Source organism: Petaurus breviceps, unplaced genomic scaffold (assembly GCF_028583685.1).
Source record: "Petaurus breviceps papuanus isolate PSGF00001 unplaced genomic scaffold, PetGlider_PUasm1.0 40, whole genome shotgun sequence".
Taxonomy (NCBI): domain Eukaryota; kingdom Metazoa; phylum Chordata; class Mammalia; order Diprotodontia; family Petauridae; genus Petaurus; species Petaurus breviceps.
Window position 1 is genome coordinate 2,438,222 of NW_027186315.1, and position 18,840 is coordinate 2,457,061.

Genomic DNA, 18,840 nt, shown 5'->3' on the forward strand with positions numbered 1-18,840 from the left:
CTTTTTTTTTTTCTTTATCATGGCTGTCAGGTAATCAAAAAATTCTTAAATTATCTCTCCTAGATCTATGTTCTAGGCCAGTTGTTTTTCCAAGGAGATATTTCTCATTGTCTTCTCTTTTTTTTCATTGTTTTGGTTTTGTGTTATTGTTTCTTGATATCTTTTAAAGTCATTAGCATTCACTTGCCCATTTATAATTTTTAAGGAATTATTTTCTTCAGTGAGCTTTTGTACCATTCTTTCAATTTAGCCAATTCTATTTTTAAAGTTATTATTTTCAGTGTATTTTTGTACATCTTTTTTTTTATTTGGCCAATACTGCTTTTCAAGGTATTCCTCTTTTCACTGGATTTTTGGGCGTCTTATGATTTGGGATGTGCTTTTTTTTAAGTGTTGTTTTCTTCAGTATTTTTTGGTGCCTCTTATATCAATCTGTTAACTCTTTGTTTCAGAATTTCCTTGAATCATGCTTATTTCTCTTCCCAATTTTTCCTCTAATTCCCTTACTTGTTTTTTTTAAATTATGTTTTTTATTGTTTTCAACATTAACTTCCATAAGATATTGAGTTCCAAATTTTTTCTTCATTTCTCCCCTTACCCTACACCAAGACAATGTTCATTCTGATTGCCTCTTCTTGCAGTCTGCCCTCCCTTTTATTACCCCAATCCTTCCTTCTCTTATCCACTTCCCCTTCTATTTTCCTGTAGGACAAGAGAGATTTCCATATCCCGTTGCCTAAATGTCTTATTTCCTAGATGCATGTGAAAACAATTTTTTAATATTGGCTTTTAAAATTTCGAGGTCCAAATTCTCTCCCTCCCTCCACACCCAATCTCATTGAGAAGGCAAGCAATTCAATATAGATTACACATGTGGAGTCATACAAAACAGTTCCATAATAATGTTGTGAAAGACTATTTCCCTCTATCCTATTCTGCCCTGTTTATTCTGTTTTCTCCTTTAACCCTGTCCCTCCTCGAAAGTATTTGCTTCTGATTAACACATCCCCCAATCTGTACTTTCTTCCATCATCCCCCTACTTTCTTGTAGGGTAAGATAGATTTCCATATGCAATTAAGTGTGTATGTTATTCCCTCTTTTCTTTTTTAACTAAAAAATATTTTGGTCTTTATTTATTTATTTGTTTGTTTACTTTTAGTTAACAAGATTCAATTCCACAATTCTTTGTGTTTCAAATTTTCTCCCCCCCTCTCCTCCCCCTGCTAATGGCTGCATAAAATCAAGTCAAGGATCTGCAAATACTTTCACATTAGACATTAGTCAGGTTATAAGGAAGAATTGTATCAGATGGAATGAAAAATGGGAAAGATGAAACAAAACCAAACAAGAAAAAAGACAGAGAGCAGGTAGTTTGCTTCAATCTGCATTCAAACTCTGTTCTTTCTAGTTCTTTCTCTAAATGTAGACATCTCACTCCATCCTGAGTCTTTTGGAGTTGACTTATAACCCTGCATTGCTGACAAGACTCCAGTCTATCAAAGTTGGTGGTCAAACATATGTTGTGTCTTTTACTGTGTACAAATTTCTCCTGGTTCTACTCTTCTCACTCAGCATCGGTTCTTATAAGCCTCTACAGGTAAATATGAAGTCCATCTGCTCCTCTTTTCTTATATCACAGTAGTATTCCATTAGATTCATATAACACAACTTGTTTAGCCATTCCCCAATTGATGGGCATCCCCTTAATTTCCAGTTATTTGACACCACAAAAAGAGCTGCTATATATACATTTTTTACATATGGGTCTTCCTCCCACTGCTATGATCTCTTTGAAATACAACACTAGAAGTTGTATTACTGAGTGAAAGGGTATAAAATTATTTCCAGCCCTTTGGGAATAGTTCCAGATTGCTCTCCAGAATGGTTAAATCAGTTCAAAACTCCACCAACAATGCATTAATGTTCCAATTTGTCCACATCCTCTCCAGTATTTGTCATTTTCCTGTTTTGTCATCTTAGCCAATCTGAGAGGTGAGATGTGGTGGTATTTCAGAGTTGTTTTGATTTGCATTTGTCTAATCAATAGTAAATAGAGCATGTTTTCACATGCTTATAGATATCTTTATTTTTTTTTCTTTGAAAACTTCCTGTTCACATCCTTTGACCATTAATCAATTGGGAAATGACTTGTATTCTTATAGATTTGACTCAATTCTCTGTATATTTTAGAAATGAGGCCTTTATCAGAGACATTGGTTGTAAAAATTCTTTCCCAATTTTCCCCTTCCCTCTTAATCTTGGCTATATTGGCTTTGTTTGTACAGAAGCTTTTCAATTTCATGTAATCAAAATTATCCATTTTGCATTTTATAATGCTCTCTAATTCTTGTTGGTTCATAAAGTCTTCCCCTCTCCATAAATCTGACAGGTAAACTATTCCTTGCCTTCCCAGATTGCTTACAGTATCAGCCTTTTTGCCTAGATCATGTGCCCATTTAGACTTAATTATGGTATTAGATAATAGTCTATGCCCTGTTTCTGCCATACTATATTCCAGTATTCCCAGCAGTTTTTGTCAAAGAGTGAATTCTTATCCCCAAAACTGGGGTCTTTGGGTTTATCAAAGGGTAGATTAGTATAGTCATTGAGTACTGAGTCTCTTGTACCCAATCTATTCGACTGACCCATTGCTCTATTCATTATCCAGTACCAAGTAGTTTTGATGACTGCTGCTTTATAATACAGATTAAAATCTGGTATAGCTAAGCCACCTTCCCTAGCATTTCTTTTCGTTAATGCCCTTGATATTCTATACCTTTTGTTCTTCCAAATGAATTTTGTTTTTTTTTTCTAGTACTATAAAGTAATTTTTTGGAAAATTGATTGGTATGGCACTAAATATGTAATTTAATTTAGGTAAAATTGTCATTTTTATTATATTAGCTCATCACAGCATCGAGCAATTGATGTTTTTCCAATTAGATAGATCTGACTTTATTTGCGTGAAAAGTGTTTTGTAGTTGTGTTCATATAGGTCCTGGGTTTGTTTTGGCAGGTAGATTCCCAAATATTTTATGATGTCTACAGTAACTTTAAATGGGATTCCTCTCTTGCTGTTGGATTTCATAAGAAATGTATAGGAATGCTGAGGATTTATGTGGGTTTATTTTATATCCTGCAACTTTGCCAAATTTATATATTGTTTCAAGTAGTTTTTTACTTGATTCTCTAGGATTCTCTAAGTATGTCATCATGTCATCTGCAAAGATTGATAGCTTGGTCTATTCTTTGCCTAATTTGATTCCTTTGATTTCTTTTCTTTAATTGCTACTGCTAACATTTCTAGTACCCAATTGAATAAGAGGGGTAATAGTGGACACATGAGGGTTTTACTTTTGACCACCATCTCCTTCAGTGTTCCCTCCCTGTGAACCACCCCCCTTTCCACCCCTTTCTTATGCCTCTCTTAACCTTCCTGCTGCCTATGGAACACAGTGGATTTTATACTTATCAGAGTATGTTATTCCCTCTTTGACCCCAAACCAATGAGAATAAATTTCATACAATGGTCCTCTCCCTCCCTCCTTTTCCTCTATTATAATGAGTTTTATATCTTTTCATGTTAGAATCTTAAACTTAATTGACTATGTTGATCCCTCTTTGAACCAGAATGAAAGAGAATAATGTACAAATGATGTTCATCTCCCTCTCTCCTTCCCCTTTACTATAGTATGTCTTTATGTCTCTTATTATTGCATAATTTACCTTTTCTGCCTCATCTTTTCCTTTTATCCCATTACCATTCCTTAATATGTTTTTTATCATCAGATTAGTTCATTTATACCCATACCTTCTATCTATGTTTATCCCTTTTATACATCATGATAATCATATAAATTTCAATATTGACAAGTATCAGCTTCTCATATAGGGATGTAAACAGTTTGTTCTTATTGCATCCCAAGTTATGTGCATTTGTGCAGAAGTGTGAGTGTGTGTGTGTGTGTGTGTGAGTGTGTGTTTTCCTTGTTTACCTTTTTATGTCTTTCTTGAGTCTTGTAATTGGACTTCAAATTTTCCATCGAGCTCTGGCTTTTACATAAGGAAAGTCTGGAAGTCCCTTATTTCATTAAATGACCATCTCCTTGCCTGAAAGATTATGGTCAGTTTTGCTGGGTAGTTGATCCTTGGTTGCAGTCCTAGCTCTTTTGCCTTACAAACTATCAAATTCAAATTCCTCTAATCTTTTAATGTAGAAGCTGCTAGGTCCTGTGTAATCCTGACTGTAGTTCCACAAAATTTGAATTATTATTTTTTTTGCTGCTTGCAGTATTTTCTCCTTAATCTTGTGAATCTGGAATTTGGCTACTATATTTCTTGGAGTTTTCAATTTGGGATCTCTTTCAGGAGGAAACTGGTGAATTCTTTCAATAACTATTTTACCTTCTGATTCTATGGCTTTAGGACAGTTTTCTTTGACAATCTCCTGGAGGATGTTGTGCAGGCTGCTTTTTTCATCATGGCTTTCTGGTAGACCAATAAATCTCAGGTTATCTCTCCTGGATCTCTTCTCCAGGTCAGTTGTTTTTCAAGTGAGATATTTTTCACTTTCTTCTAATTTTTCAGTCTTCATGTTTTGCTTGATTGACTCTTGCTTCATCATAGAGCCCTGAGCTTCAATTTGACTGATTCTAATTTTAAGTTAATTATTTTCTTCAGTTACTTTTATAAGGTCCTTTTTAGGGAGGTATTTTCTCCAGTTAGGTTTTGAACCTCCTGTACAGTTCACAAATTTTACTTTTTAAGGATTTACTTTCTTCAGTGAGATTTTTTTTTTCCAATTTGGTCACTGAGATTTAAATTTATCTTCTGCCTCTCTAATTTGCATTTTAAAATCTTTCTTGCGCTCCTCCAAGATTGCTTTTTGGGATTGAGACTGGTTCATATTTCCTTCTGTGGTCTCAGGTGTGAGTATAGAGTCCATGTTGTCCTTTGTATTTGCTTGTTTTTGCTTGCTATAATAAGCTCTGATCAATTTTCTTCCCTTCCCCTTCTCCTTCTCAGCTTCCTTCCTTCCCATTGTAATTTTCTAATTTCTGAGGCTGGGAGATAAGGGGCTCATTGTTGACTTTGTGGGCTGTCTTCTCTGGGTGTCTACACTGATGCCAAGGGCAGGATTCTCATTGTTTCCCCTGAGTTACCCTGGGGCTAACAGAGCATCCTGTGGGGAAAGGTCTGGCCACTTCAGATTACTGACTCTATGCCCTGGGCTTCAGCTCAGGAAGGCTCAGCAGCTAGTGGTTTACAGCACTGGTGTCTGCAGATTCCCCTGGTAGTGCGGAGGTTCACCTGGGCTTGTGTTGTTAGCGCTTGCTGGCTCCAGTCCCTGGACTTTGGGAGCTCTGGCTGGTCAGGTGAGTTGGGGCTTATTGGGACCCCTCCTGCCATTCACTCCAAACTCCTTACTGCCTCAGTTACACCATTTCTTCTTGTCTCCTAAGCGTGAGGCTATTTCCACTATTTCAGGATTTTACTCTGGGTGGAACATTTATCTCTGGGTTTTATAAATCAGGGAGGGAGAATCAGAGAAGCTAGATTACTTTGCCATCATGGCACCTGGAAAATCAGGTAGGTGATTTTTTTTTTTACTTCCAGGCTGTGGGCTGATAGCCCCAGAAGAAGCTGTTGTCTCTGTTGTGGACTCTGCTCTTTCTCTTACCCTGGTCCTACAGGTCCTCCCATCCTGTACTGAGATGCTGGTGAGATGGCTGCAATAGCCCTTGGGGTAGTGAGTCTGCAGGCTGGGGCTTCTTCTCACCCTTCTGTAGTCTTCTCTCTACTCCAGGCTGGTGTAGCCCCAGCCTACTCTGTGCTGCCCCTCCCCAGACCCAAGTGGGCACTTTCCTGGGCTGAATTCTGCCACCCTTCATCTCCCAGTGGATTCTTACACTTTGAATTCTGTTCAGATTCACTTTTTAATGTTTACTGACTGGATTTTAGGAGGAGTTTAGGAAAAAAAATACTGCTTCTGTCCTATCGTCTTGTCTCCACCCCTCTTTTATTCCCTCTCTAGGTTACATCTGAAAAGAGTAAAGTTCACTCACTGACTCTTACCTCCCCACTCTTCCTCTCCACTATAAAAACTTTTTCTTACCCCCTTTTACATGAAATGATTTACCCCTTCTACCTCATCCTTTCTCCTTCTCTCAGTAAATTATTTTCTTATCTCTTAATTTTATTTGTTAGTTATCATCTCTTCATATTTAATTCACCCTGGGCCATCTGTCTCTATCTCTCTGTCTCTGTCTCTCTGCTTCTCTCTCTCTCTCTATCTCTCTATATATATATATACACACACACATACACATTCACACACATACATATATATGCACACATGTATGTATATATACATATAGATAGATAAATTTATATCTATATATATTATTTTGTAGATATCTTACCTTCATATAAAATAAAAAATAAAATAAAAATAAAATATTCATTTTATTTTGTAGATACCTTACCTTCATAGTCACTCTAAGCCTTCTGTCTATATGTGTATATATGTATATGAGTTTGCATATATGTATATATATATGTATATTTATATATGTGTATATATAAATATGTATCTGTGTATACACACAATCACACACACACACTATCCACACATATATAAAAATGTATGTACACACAGACATATATTCCCTCCAACTATTCTAAAACTGAGATAGAACTCTTGAGTTGCAAATATCATCTTTCCACTTAGGAATGTAAATGGTTCAAGTTTAATAAGTCCATTATGATTTCTCTTTCCTCTTTACCTTTTCTGGATTCTTTTCATTCTTGAATCTGAAAGTCAAATTTTCTATTCATCTCTGTTTTTTTCATTTAGACTTCTTGAAATTCCTCTATCTCATTGAATGTTCATATCTTTCTCTTGAAGGACTATACACAGATTTCCTCAGTAGCTTTTTCTTGACTTTGATCCTAGCTCTTTTGGACTCTGGAATATCATATTACAAGTCCTCCAATTCCTTTATCTAGAAGTTGCTAAATCTTGTGTTATCCTGATAGTGTTTCCCTGGCATTTGAGTTGTTTCTTTCTGTTGCTTGCAATATTTTCTCCTTCAAATAAGATCTCTGGAATTTGGCTATAATCTTCTAAGAGTTTTCATTTTGTGACCTCTTTGATGAATTAATAAGTGTATTCTTTAAATTCCTATTTTATCTTATGGTTCTAGAATATTGGGGGATATTCCTTTGTAATTTCTTATAAGACCATGTCTGGGATCTTTTTTTTATCATGGATTTTAGATAGTCAGATATTTTTTAAGTTCTCTCTCCTCTGTCTATTTTCCTGGTCTTTTGTTGTCCCAATGAGTTATTTCACATTGCCTTCTATTTTTTTATTCATTTGGTTGTATATTATAATTTCTTGATTTCTCATAAAGTCATTAGTTTCCACATGGTGCATTCTAAATTTTAAATAATTATTTTCTCCAATGAGCTTTTGCATCTCCTTTTCCATTGGCCAATTCTACTTTTTAAGGCATTCTTCTCATTAGTTTTTTGGATCTCTTTTGCCATTTGGGTTACTCTATTTTTTTGTCAAATGCTTTATTAACTTCTAATTCACATGATTCATTTCTTCAAGATTTTAAGTTACAAATTTTCTCACCACTTTTCCACTACCCACCACACTAAAATAGCAATGCCACTGGATATCCCCTCCTCCATTCTGCTCTCTACCATTATCTTCTCCAATACACCCTCTGATTTTTCAATAGGGCACAGTGGATCTGTATGCCCCAGTGCCTATATATCTTATTTCCCAGTTACACATGAAATTTTATATATATATATATATATACATATATATATATATATATTAATTATATATGTGTGTGTGTGTGTATATATATTCCTCACTTGCACCCACACTTACTGGGAAGATGAGCAATTCAGTATAGGTTGTACATGTTTAGCTATGCAAAACATTTCCACAGTGGATATATTGTAAAAGACTGACTGTATTTCCCTCCCTCCAATACCACCTCCCACTTGTTCTATTCTCTACTTTAATCCTGTCCCTTTTCAAAAGTTGGTGCTTCCAACTTCCCTCCCCCCAGCCTGCCCTCCCTTCCATCATCCCCCCTCACATGCCCTTCCCCCTACTCTCCTATAGGGTGAGATACCCTATTTAGTGTGTATGCCATTCCCTCCCAAAGCCAAATTCAATGAGAATAAGGTTGACCCATTGCCTTTTGACTTTCTGTTCTCCCCCCCACCATTTTAACCATTTCCCCTTGCCTCTTTTATATGGGATAGTTTACCACATTGTGTCTCTCCCAATCTCCTCTCATTACCTTCCTCTCTCACCTCTTAATTTCACCTTTTAAGTATCATTCCTTCCTATTAAATTGGTCCTGTGCCCTGTATGTATGTATGTATACCTGTACACATATATACACATATTCACATATGTGTTCATATGCTCATATACCCTCCTATATAGACGTATATATGTATGTTTGTGAGCGCGCACACACACACACACACATTTCTATTCCCTTCAATTATTCTCATACTGATAAAAGTTTCTTAAATTACAATTATCATTTTTCCATGTAGGAATGTTATAGTTTAACTTTGATGAGTTCCTTATGATTTCTTTTCCCTGTTTACCTTCTCTTGATTCTTGTACCTGAATGTCAAATTTTGTATTCAATTCTGTTTTTTTTCATCAAGGATGTTTGAAAGTCCTCTATTCCACTGAATGACCATATTTTTTCCTTATACTCAGTTTTGCTGGGTAGGTGATTCTTGGTTTTAATCGCAGCTCCTTTGACTTCTGGAATATCATATTCCAAGACCTTCAATCTCTCAGTGTAGAAGCTGCCACATCCTCTGTTATCCTGATTGTGTTTTCACAATATTGAAATTGTTTCTTCCTGGCTGCTTGTAATATTTTGTCCTTGGACTGGGAATTCCAAAACCTTGGCTATAATATTCCTAGGTGTTTTCTTTTGGGGATCTTTTTTCAGAAGGTGATTAGTGGATGCTTTCAACCTCTATTTTGCCCTCTGGTTTTAAAACATCAGGGAAATTTTCCTTGAGAATTTCTTGAAGGATGATTTCTAGTTTGTTGACTCTCATTTCATAATTTTATTGCATCATTTTCATTTCTCTTCCCAATTTTCCTCCACTTCACTTATTTGGTTTCCAAAATCTTTATTAAGGTCTTCTATGGCCTGCAATGAGCTTGTATTTTTCTTGGAATCTTTTGGTGCAGGAGTTCTGACTTTGTTGCCTTCCTCCTGTTCCATGCATTGATCCTTTTTTTCCCACAAAATAGGAGTATAAAGTTGGATTGCTCTCCTTGGTTTGCTTCCTTTTCTTGCTCATGTTGACACTCAATTGCTTGACTTTTTAACTTTTTGCCACAGTAGAACTCTGCTACCAATCAGGGGAGCTTTGTCCCAAATTGCTGGTGTTTTCTCTGCTGCTGAAGGCATTAGTTGGTTGCCATCTCTGAAGCCTCCACATGCTCTTGCAAGCTGGTCGCACACCCTCGGACTTCCACCCTAGACTGCAAATGAGATCCAAGCAGGTTAAGGCAAGAGTGATTACCCCTCAGACTAGCCACTTGGTCCCCCTACAACATGTAGGCAAGAAGCTGAGTCTGCCATGTTTCAGCTGCTGCGCGGCTGCAGTGCCTCAGCCTTTTCTTGCACCAGGGGCAAAGGACAACCACACTATTGAACTACCACATCCCAAAGTCTACAGTGAACTGACCTCTCACTTTGTCCTTAGCATCTATGGGTTGATAGTTCTCGAAACCACCCCAGCTGCTTGTGATCTGAAGTCCCTTCAGCCTGTGGCTGGCTGTGGCTTCCCTGAGGCTAAAACCTCCAGCTCCTCCAGGTGTGGGATTTGGCTCCCAGAGTGCTGCACTGCCCTCTTCCTGCCGGCCTCCTGAGCTATCCTCAGAAGGAGGTTAGCTTCTCTGTGTCATTTTGTGGGTTCTGTAGCTCCAAAGTTTGCTCAGAGTCACCTTTTACCTGAATTGCATGAGGTGGAAGCTGGAGCTCGCAGGAAAGTCCTGTTTCTACTCTGCCATCTTGTAATGGGAATGTAAATTTAAAGATCTTCCCTACCCCTAGACTAAAGTGCACCTGGAGCCTGGGGTAGGAGGCTTGTTTTTCAGTAGATACTTCTTGATTGGCCAGTGGGTCCAGAAGGTTGTTACATTCTCTGAGCCAGGAGAAGGCTATATAAGCCCTGATGTGTAGCTTTGTTTTGGGGCTCACTTTGAGAAGTGTTCTGTGATTTGATCTGGATTCTGGGAAGCCATTGTCCTGAGCCCCCTGGCTTTGAAACCCAGATGCTGTTTGGTGTGGATGTAATGGTTGCACAGTTTGGAAAACTGTGTACTTGATCTGTTTCTCTGTCTTGATAATTCTGTCTGTATACTCTGAAGTTCAGGGTGCTGACCTTTTCCCCTGAACGAGGTAAATGATATATGTTTGACTGATTATAAGTAAGCTTGTTAACCCATTTTGAGTTGCTTTCCTTTATCAAAGCAGATCCAAGAACCTGTATTGGCAGTAAACCCTGAGGACGCTTGGGGTGCTTGCTGCTACACATCTTTACTCTGCCCCAGGGTTACTCTATTTTTAAGTCATTATTATTAATATTATTATTAATGTTATTCAATATTATTATTTAAGGCATTTTTCATGATTTTCTTACATCACTAAAACCTTTCTCTTCCCAATTTTTCTTCTGCTTCTCTCATTTGATTTTCAAAATCCCTTTTGAACTCTTCCATGACCTGAGACCAATTTATATTTTTCTTGGAGGTTTTAGATATAGGACCTTTAACTTTGTTGTTGTCTTTTGGTTGTACATTTTGATCTTCTTTGTCACCAAAGTAAGATTTTATAGTCTGAATTTTTTCCTGTTGTTTGCTTATTTTTCTAGCCAGTTATTTGATTTTAACTCTTTGCTAAGGTATGGGTCTGCTTCCAGTCCATTGCATGTACTGTCCCAAGCTTTAGGGGTTTTGTGCAGCTGTTTTCAGAAATACTTCTAGGGACCTGTAACTTTTCAGTTTTGCCAAGTAAGTATTATCAAAGGAGAGGTGTTTACTCCTCTTCTGGCTCTTGGGCTGATCTAAGAGTGACCACAAATGCTCTTTTCTGCCTTGAAACTGTGAGGTTTTTCCCTCTCCACTGCTGCCAGAAGTTCAGCCACACCAGTGCTCCTCCTTGCCCCAGGACTGCCACCCAGGGCTACAAACTAGATCCAAGCATGGGCAAAGCAAGAGAATCTTGCCTCAGCACCAGCAAAGAGATCCCTGCAATACACCTCAAGGATAAAATGCTTTATCCTTGCATTGTCTTTGGGCCGATGGCTCCAGAAGCAGCCTGTGAAGCTTCTCTTGCTGGTCTGGGGCTGGGGCTGGATAGCGCTCTTCTCTCACTGAGGTCTGAATGACATTTCCTACTGACCATCTATGTTGTCTTTGCTTCTGTGGTTTGAGAAATCTGGAGCTGCCAATGATTCAATCTTCTGAGGCCTATTTGATTTGCTGGGGCCTGGTCTATGCTAGTGCATTCTGCATTGTATGGTGCTCCTCTCTCAGACTGGTGCGACAGACCTTTCCTGTTGACTTTCCAGGTTGTCTTGGGCTGGAAATTTGTTTCACTATGTCATTTTGTTGGTTCTGCTGCTCTAGAATTTGTTGTCATTTTTTACACAATTTGTATTTGGAGGGGTTTGGGGGAGAGCTCAAGAAAGGCTCCCCTTTTCCTGTACCATCTTGGCTCCAACCCTAATTACTTGATTTTTAAAATCCACTTTGAGCTCTTCCAGGGCCTAATCTCAGCTCTGCTCCTCTCTCTACTCTCTCCCTGCCCTCCAAGCAATACAATGTATACTTTTTCCAATCAAAGTTTCTTGAGTCAGACAAAGACTCTTGATTTAATCAGAGACACTTTATTGGCTAAAACTCAAATCCAGAAAAACAGCAAAAAATTCCTACTTTGCTTGCCATTGTACTTTCTTAAATGATTGACTTACACAAAGTAGTTCAGTCAAAACAGTGATTTCAGGTCTCTAGTCTAAATTTTGGGGGTGGTGTCTAATATATTCCTAACCTACATTAAAGACTGTATGCACTTTTAGGTAGTGATAAAAGTTGGTTAGGATAATTCTGACTTTATTCTTTAATTGATTCTTTAGGATTCAATTGATTCTATAAGATGTCTGCACTCAAATACTGGTTGTTTAAGGTTATATCATTATTTAGAAAGACAACATTGGTTGGCTTGCTGGATTTTATGTTATTAAGATATATCTTAAACATCAAAATGTGCAGTTTACCTCACAGCATGAGAAAACTAAGCTTTTCACTAAATATATTCTACAAGTTGAATAATAAGCCCAATGCTCTGCTATGAATACCCAGAAGAATTTGATATAAGAATTAACTGTCAGATATGTAGGCTTGGTAAAGTGGTAGAAGATGCATAGGTTGTTAAGTCTTTCTATCTACAATGAAAGGGATTGGACTAACTTCAACAACTTTGTGTGTTGAACAGAAATATCATATAATTTTGAAATGTTAGGAGAACATTTACCTATCTGTATTTGTTGTAGTTGATAAAGTTTGATACCCAGTGATTAAGTGGAAAGATCATTGGTACACCTGCTATACCTAGTGGTCAGGATATTTCCAAACTAGCTGAGAATAAATATAGTCTTAAAGAATAGGTGTATGATTGTTCCAGTGTAAAGGAAGATACCATTCAGATTCATCATGAGAATCAAGAAAATATTATATAATGATTAGCTAGGAAGCTTAGATACCACCCAATCTAGGGCAGGGTGTCCATCTTTCACCTACACTTCCAGCAACTTTGCCTTAGTGAATTATTTATGGAATTGTATGGAAATTGTAGGAAGCATCCTAATCATCTCAAATGTGTGGAAGACAGAGGTAAGAATGGAAACCATTTGATTTCTAGGATCAGACATCTAGTTACATAGATAATAGCATGATTCACATGCAGCAGATCTCTTAATCAAGGGGATCAAGGGGGAAAATTATCCAAGAAGGCACAGCTATATAATGCTTTAATCTAGGAGTCAGAAAATAAGTAAGGTTTAAAAATTAGCAGAGGATAACTCTTAGGTCAAAGTCACTCAGGTTACTTTTAGACATAGAATTAAAGGACTTATAGTTGTAATGAACAATGGAGATCATTCTGTCCAATTTTTTTTCTTTTTGTAAATGATGAAAGAACCTCAAGGATATAACCTGACATCCACAAGGTAAGTAGTTAATAACAATTAGAGACATCAGAAACTTGCTCAGTTCAGTAAGACATAGATTTTTGCTCAAATATGTTTAATTTATTTCCTTGAAAAACTAGGAGATGACAAGTATTTTAATCCTGACTAACAGCTGAAGCCTTCATTTTATCTTTTTTCCTGGTCCATAAAATTTCTCATTAAATATGAGTCTTTTAGCTTGACTAATTAATAGTCTGTCTGATGTTTCTGCTAATAATATTACCATATTAATTAGCTTATTACACCAAAGTTTTGAGTGGTGATAAAATAAAAAGAAATACCATAATCATTATTTTGAAATAAAAAGAACCTCCAATGTTGGCTAATAGATGCTCAGGATTAGTGTTCCAGAAATTTTATCTTTTAAGCTGTAAAGGCCACAGTGAGCTGACTCCAGATCAAGAGACAGTCTCATTACTTTGATGACATGAAGATAGTAGGGGACAACTAAAGAATTGTAAAACTATAGTCTACACATATTCAGCAGAAAGATTTTAGTAAACAATGAGGAAAACAAACAAATAACAAGAAAAAAAGCGTCAATGAGATTTGCTAGGCACTGTACTAGGTAGTGGTGATAAATTTTTTATAGGAAATATAAACCTAAATACCATAAAGTATAGAACAAGTACATTTCAAAGCAGACAGCATAACAATAGGAAGCTTGAAAGATCATATAAATTCCTTAATTTTGTTTAGTAAATACTAGAAAAGAGACGAACTGGCTCTAAAATTTCAATAATACAGACAGGTCTCTGTTAGAAACCATCTATACTAATGGAAGTTGTCATGTATTTTATAACTAGCAGTCTTACAGTGTTGCCTCAAGCACTAATCAGTTCTATAACTTAAGTAGGGTCACAGAACCATTATTCATTAGTAATGGAATTTGAACCTAAGTGATTGTAGTACCACTATGCCACACTCCCTCTTACCAGTGTTAGCAATGGTATTTATATTGTACTTCAGTATATTAGAAATGTTGAGTTTTTACCTATATAGGCACTTGCTTCATTAGCCTGGAATGCAATCCCTCCCTGCCTTAATCACTGTTATGTGGTGAGCCATTATGTAAAAAAAGAACAAAAATAAAAAACCTCTAGTCTCATAATTAACTTAGCTAGGGTGGTTGCTAGATGAATTTCAATAATAGTACCACTTTGATGTTCCAAACCTTTTCAACTGTGTGGGAGCTGCTAGATTGCATGCTTTTGTGGCGTAGGATATAGGACCCAGTCATTTAAGAATATGTAAAGTATCAGGTACCACATATCAGGGTAGTAGAAGGATTAATGTTCCCTTATATAGAGACAGAATGTAATCCAGTGACCCTGGTCAACTTGGTAACTATCTTGGGAGTGGAAAAGAAGAACTGCTTAAGACTATGTCTCCCAAGAATATTTATATCTCCTAAATAATGTGTTAATGGAGATAAATAATCAAACTCTCAAATAACAGCCCAGAGTTATCTTATGATGTTGACTGGACTCTCCTGGTAATATTATAAAATATATAAATATAAAATAAGCTCACCTTTAAGTTTTTTTAATAAGCTAAATTTTTGTAATATACTGTATGTACCCTTCCTACATTAACTCTGTTAAACTAATCACCAGATAGTGGATAGAAACTATACCACTGATTTCATTGGAAATCATTCAAGGAAATAATTTATTAGGAAATCCTAGAATTGCAGCTTACCAACTTATTTGTGGCTTTCTTGTCTCAGTATTGCCTAGGACAGATTTGTCAAACATGAAGCCTATCATTATACCCAGTTATTAGGGTTGGAAATATGTATAGCGTGGACCAAATAAAAATACGGTTTGAAAATATTTTGCAAAATTAATAAAAATAGAAGGGGGAATAGTTAATATCAGTATTTGTTTCTAAATTAATATCCTATGAAGTGACAGCAGGGATATTTATGTATTGTTCATTGCATGCCTTTTCCATTTGAGTTTGAAGGCATTCACTAGAGTATTAAAAGATTAAGCGAATTGTCAAGACTAATGCAGCCAATATGTGTAGGAGGCAGAGTGTGAATTCCCATTGTGATGGCTCAAAGTCCAGATCTGTATTTGCTTTACTAGGCAGACGCCACACCAAAACATAGGAACAGCTATTTAAATTTAAAATTAATTTTTCTTTGTAATGGACTTTATATCTGGATAGATAATGTAACACTGAATGGGGAAGTGTATAAAATAATAAAAAGATCCCTATTTACTTAACGATACATTTTGATAATTTAAAACATTTTGTCATTGCATTTCATTTTCATTTTTTTGGTCTATAGTTATTCTTTGTAATGACATATTCATAATGAATATGAAATGTGTAGTAAATGTTTAAGGAAGATTCTAGCCTTTATTACAAGATCATACTTATTGTATTACTAGGATAATTTGTTTTACTGAGAATAGAACAAACATAAGTTCTCTTTTGGAATTGAATTTAAACCTTAAGGGGCTCGAGTTAGTTTACACATAGGAATAAAGGCTTTTGTTTTCAAAGGAGAAAAGCTTTAATAAGCTTTCAATAAGACAGGAAAGGTTTTTTGAAGATCAAAAACTTCTAAAAGAATAGCCTAATGTGGAGGGACAGCAAACTAATTGCATGAAGACATAGTATACTTCTACATAACTTGTTAGAAAATGAAGCATAACTCATGACCAATGTATAGTTTAATATTTTGAGCAGATAGGAAACAATATTCCAAACTACTCCAAAATAAATTTTTAATATCAAAAAGAAAAAAATCACTGATCATCCATACTCTATAATTGTTTCTACATCTGAGTTTTCCAATAATAAGTAGACAAAAGATCTATGCCTTCATGCCAACATAGGTCTAATGTCTTCGTGATATAAAGAAATATTCTCTGAGGAAGATGTAGGCATTTTTCTACATGTATTAATTCTCTTCATAGACAAAGTTAATTCATGCGTCTTAAGCATATTGATAGTAGTCCCTTTCACATAGTACTGCTTTGATAAGTGTTAGTTAAAATGAATAGAATGGAACAAACGATATACTGTATTTGCCCAGTTTATTTATTCCTCCTCTGTTTTGCCTTGCAGATATTTTTTTGGAAATAGTGAACCAAAGAGAAATATCAAGAGCACTATACATCTTCAAATAAATTTAATTGATTAGGAATAATTGTGTGATGGGAAGACTCATTCATTGTCTCATGATAAATGGAAGAGCAATTGAAAAGGATTTTGTCTATTTGTACATTCTTATCAATCAGGAAACATTTATTAATCACCTACTGTGTGATAGGCACTATGCTAAGAGCTGGGGAATAAAAAAAGAGGCAAAATATAGTCTGCTATCAAGGACGTCCCATAAACACACACACACACACACACACACACATATATTTTACATATACATCCATGTCCATATATATAGGATACATAGGAAATACTTAACAGGGGGAAGACATTAGAATTAAGAAAGAATAGGACAGGCTACTGTTAAAGAAAGGATTTTAGTTGGGTTTTAAAGGAAGACTAGGAGATCAGTAGGTAGAATGGAATTGGTTACTACACACAAACACTCACATGCAGCACATGCACCAATGAGCACCTACATAACACATTTTTAGATATACTTGATGCACAGTATGATACTTGTTAGAAAACCTACAGATTTTGCTTGTTCATCTTCCATTAATCTGTTCAATATTTTGATTAGCTTCTCCATATATATCACTATACAGTTCCATGTCCAGAAGGAAAGGAAAACTTGTCCATCATTTATGTAGAATTTTTGGTGGATTAGAATAAATGATCAAGATCAAACACAGTGAGCTTGGCAGGAGTAAAATATCACAAGTACTTTCTTTTTCTTTTGTGGAGGGCAATTGGGGTTAAGTGACTTGCCCAAAGTCACATGGTTAGTAATTGTGTCAAGTATCTGAGATCATATTTGAACTCAGGTACTCCTGACTCCAGGGCTGGTGCTCTATTTACTGAGCCCTCTAGCCACCCCACAAGTACTTTCTGAAAATATGATTGATACAAACTTTGGAAATGCATACATAAAACATAAACATTATAATTATAATTTCAAGGTACTGAGGAAGATATTATATATCAAAGTCACTGCGTATGCAGCATGCTTTCAATTAGAATTTCTAAAATGACAAAAGCATTTTGATTCTTTAATGGGTCTGCGATTTCGCCAATAGTGTCCCTCACTCCCACAATACAGATCTATAATCCTCTCTATATCTTCTCACTTTTTATACTTTTATCCATTTCTTTCCATAAATCCTCCATCAATGAAACTTACAACATGTTGGAGGCCTACTTTTATTTATTTATTTTTTGAGGCCTACTTTTATTTGCTTTGGCCTGTTGAAGAGATTTCAGGGTTTGTAGTGAACATCTGAGTTTGAATCACACATTGTAGCAGTGTGACCCTGGGCAAGTTACTTAACATATCTGAAACTCAACTCTTTCATGTATAAAATGGAAATAATATTAACATTTACCTGCCAGGGTTGTTGTAAAGATCAAATGAGGTGCCACATATAAAGTTCTTTAAAAACTTTCAGTTGTTATATAAATACTAGGTACTATTTTGGAAGTAATATGAAGCAATAAAAAATGTATTAGAATTGTCAGTGAACCAAAATAGTAATATTTAGCAAAAATGAAAAGATTCGTGGGTATTCTTATTAGGAAGAAAATAAGAAAACAAGCATTTATTAAATCCCTACTTTGTTCCAGGAAATATGTTATGTGCTTTATAATTGTTATGTCCTTTGATCATCACAGCACCCCTTGGAGTTAGGGATGCCCCCATTTTTCCAACTTGGGAAACTGATGTAGCCAAAGGTTAAGTGACTTGTCCAGGATCACACAGTTCATAAGTGTCTCGGGTTAGATTTCCACTCAGATATTCCTGACTCCAGGCCCAGTGATTTGTATACTGCATCACCTCACTGCCTTTATTAATTCCCTTTTAAAATAATTAATTAAATAATAAAAATAGCAATTATCTTATGAAACATATAAGTGTAACACAGTATATATGTATTTATGTGTGCATGTGTATACACATACATACATGCATGTATATATGTGTGTATGAGAGAGATAATCAAGAAGACCCATATTCCTGAGTCCAAATCTGATCTCAGACACTTGCTATTTATGTGTCCCTGGCCAGGCCATTTAACCCTGTTTGTCTTAGTTCTTCATTTGTAAAATAAGGTAAAGAAGACAATGAAAAATCACTCTAGTATTTTTGCCAAGGAAACCTCAAATGGGGTCATGAAGAATCAGACACAACTGAAGTGACTGAACAACAACAAATATATAAGGATATTTAGGTATGTATGTATATATGTGTGTATATGTGTGCATATGTACACTCAGGGGTGCATGTCCTGTATATGTGCATATATACACATATATTTACATGTATATTCTGCATGTGTGTGTATATATGTTTGTGTGTATCTGTGTACATATGTATGTGTATGTGTTTATGTGTG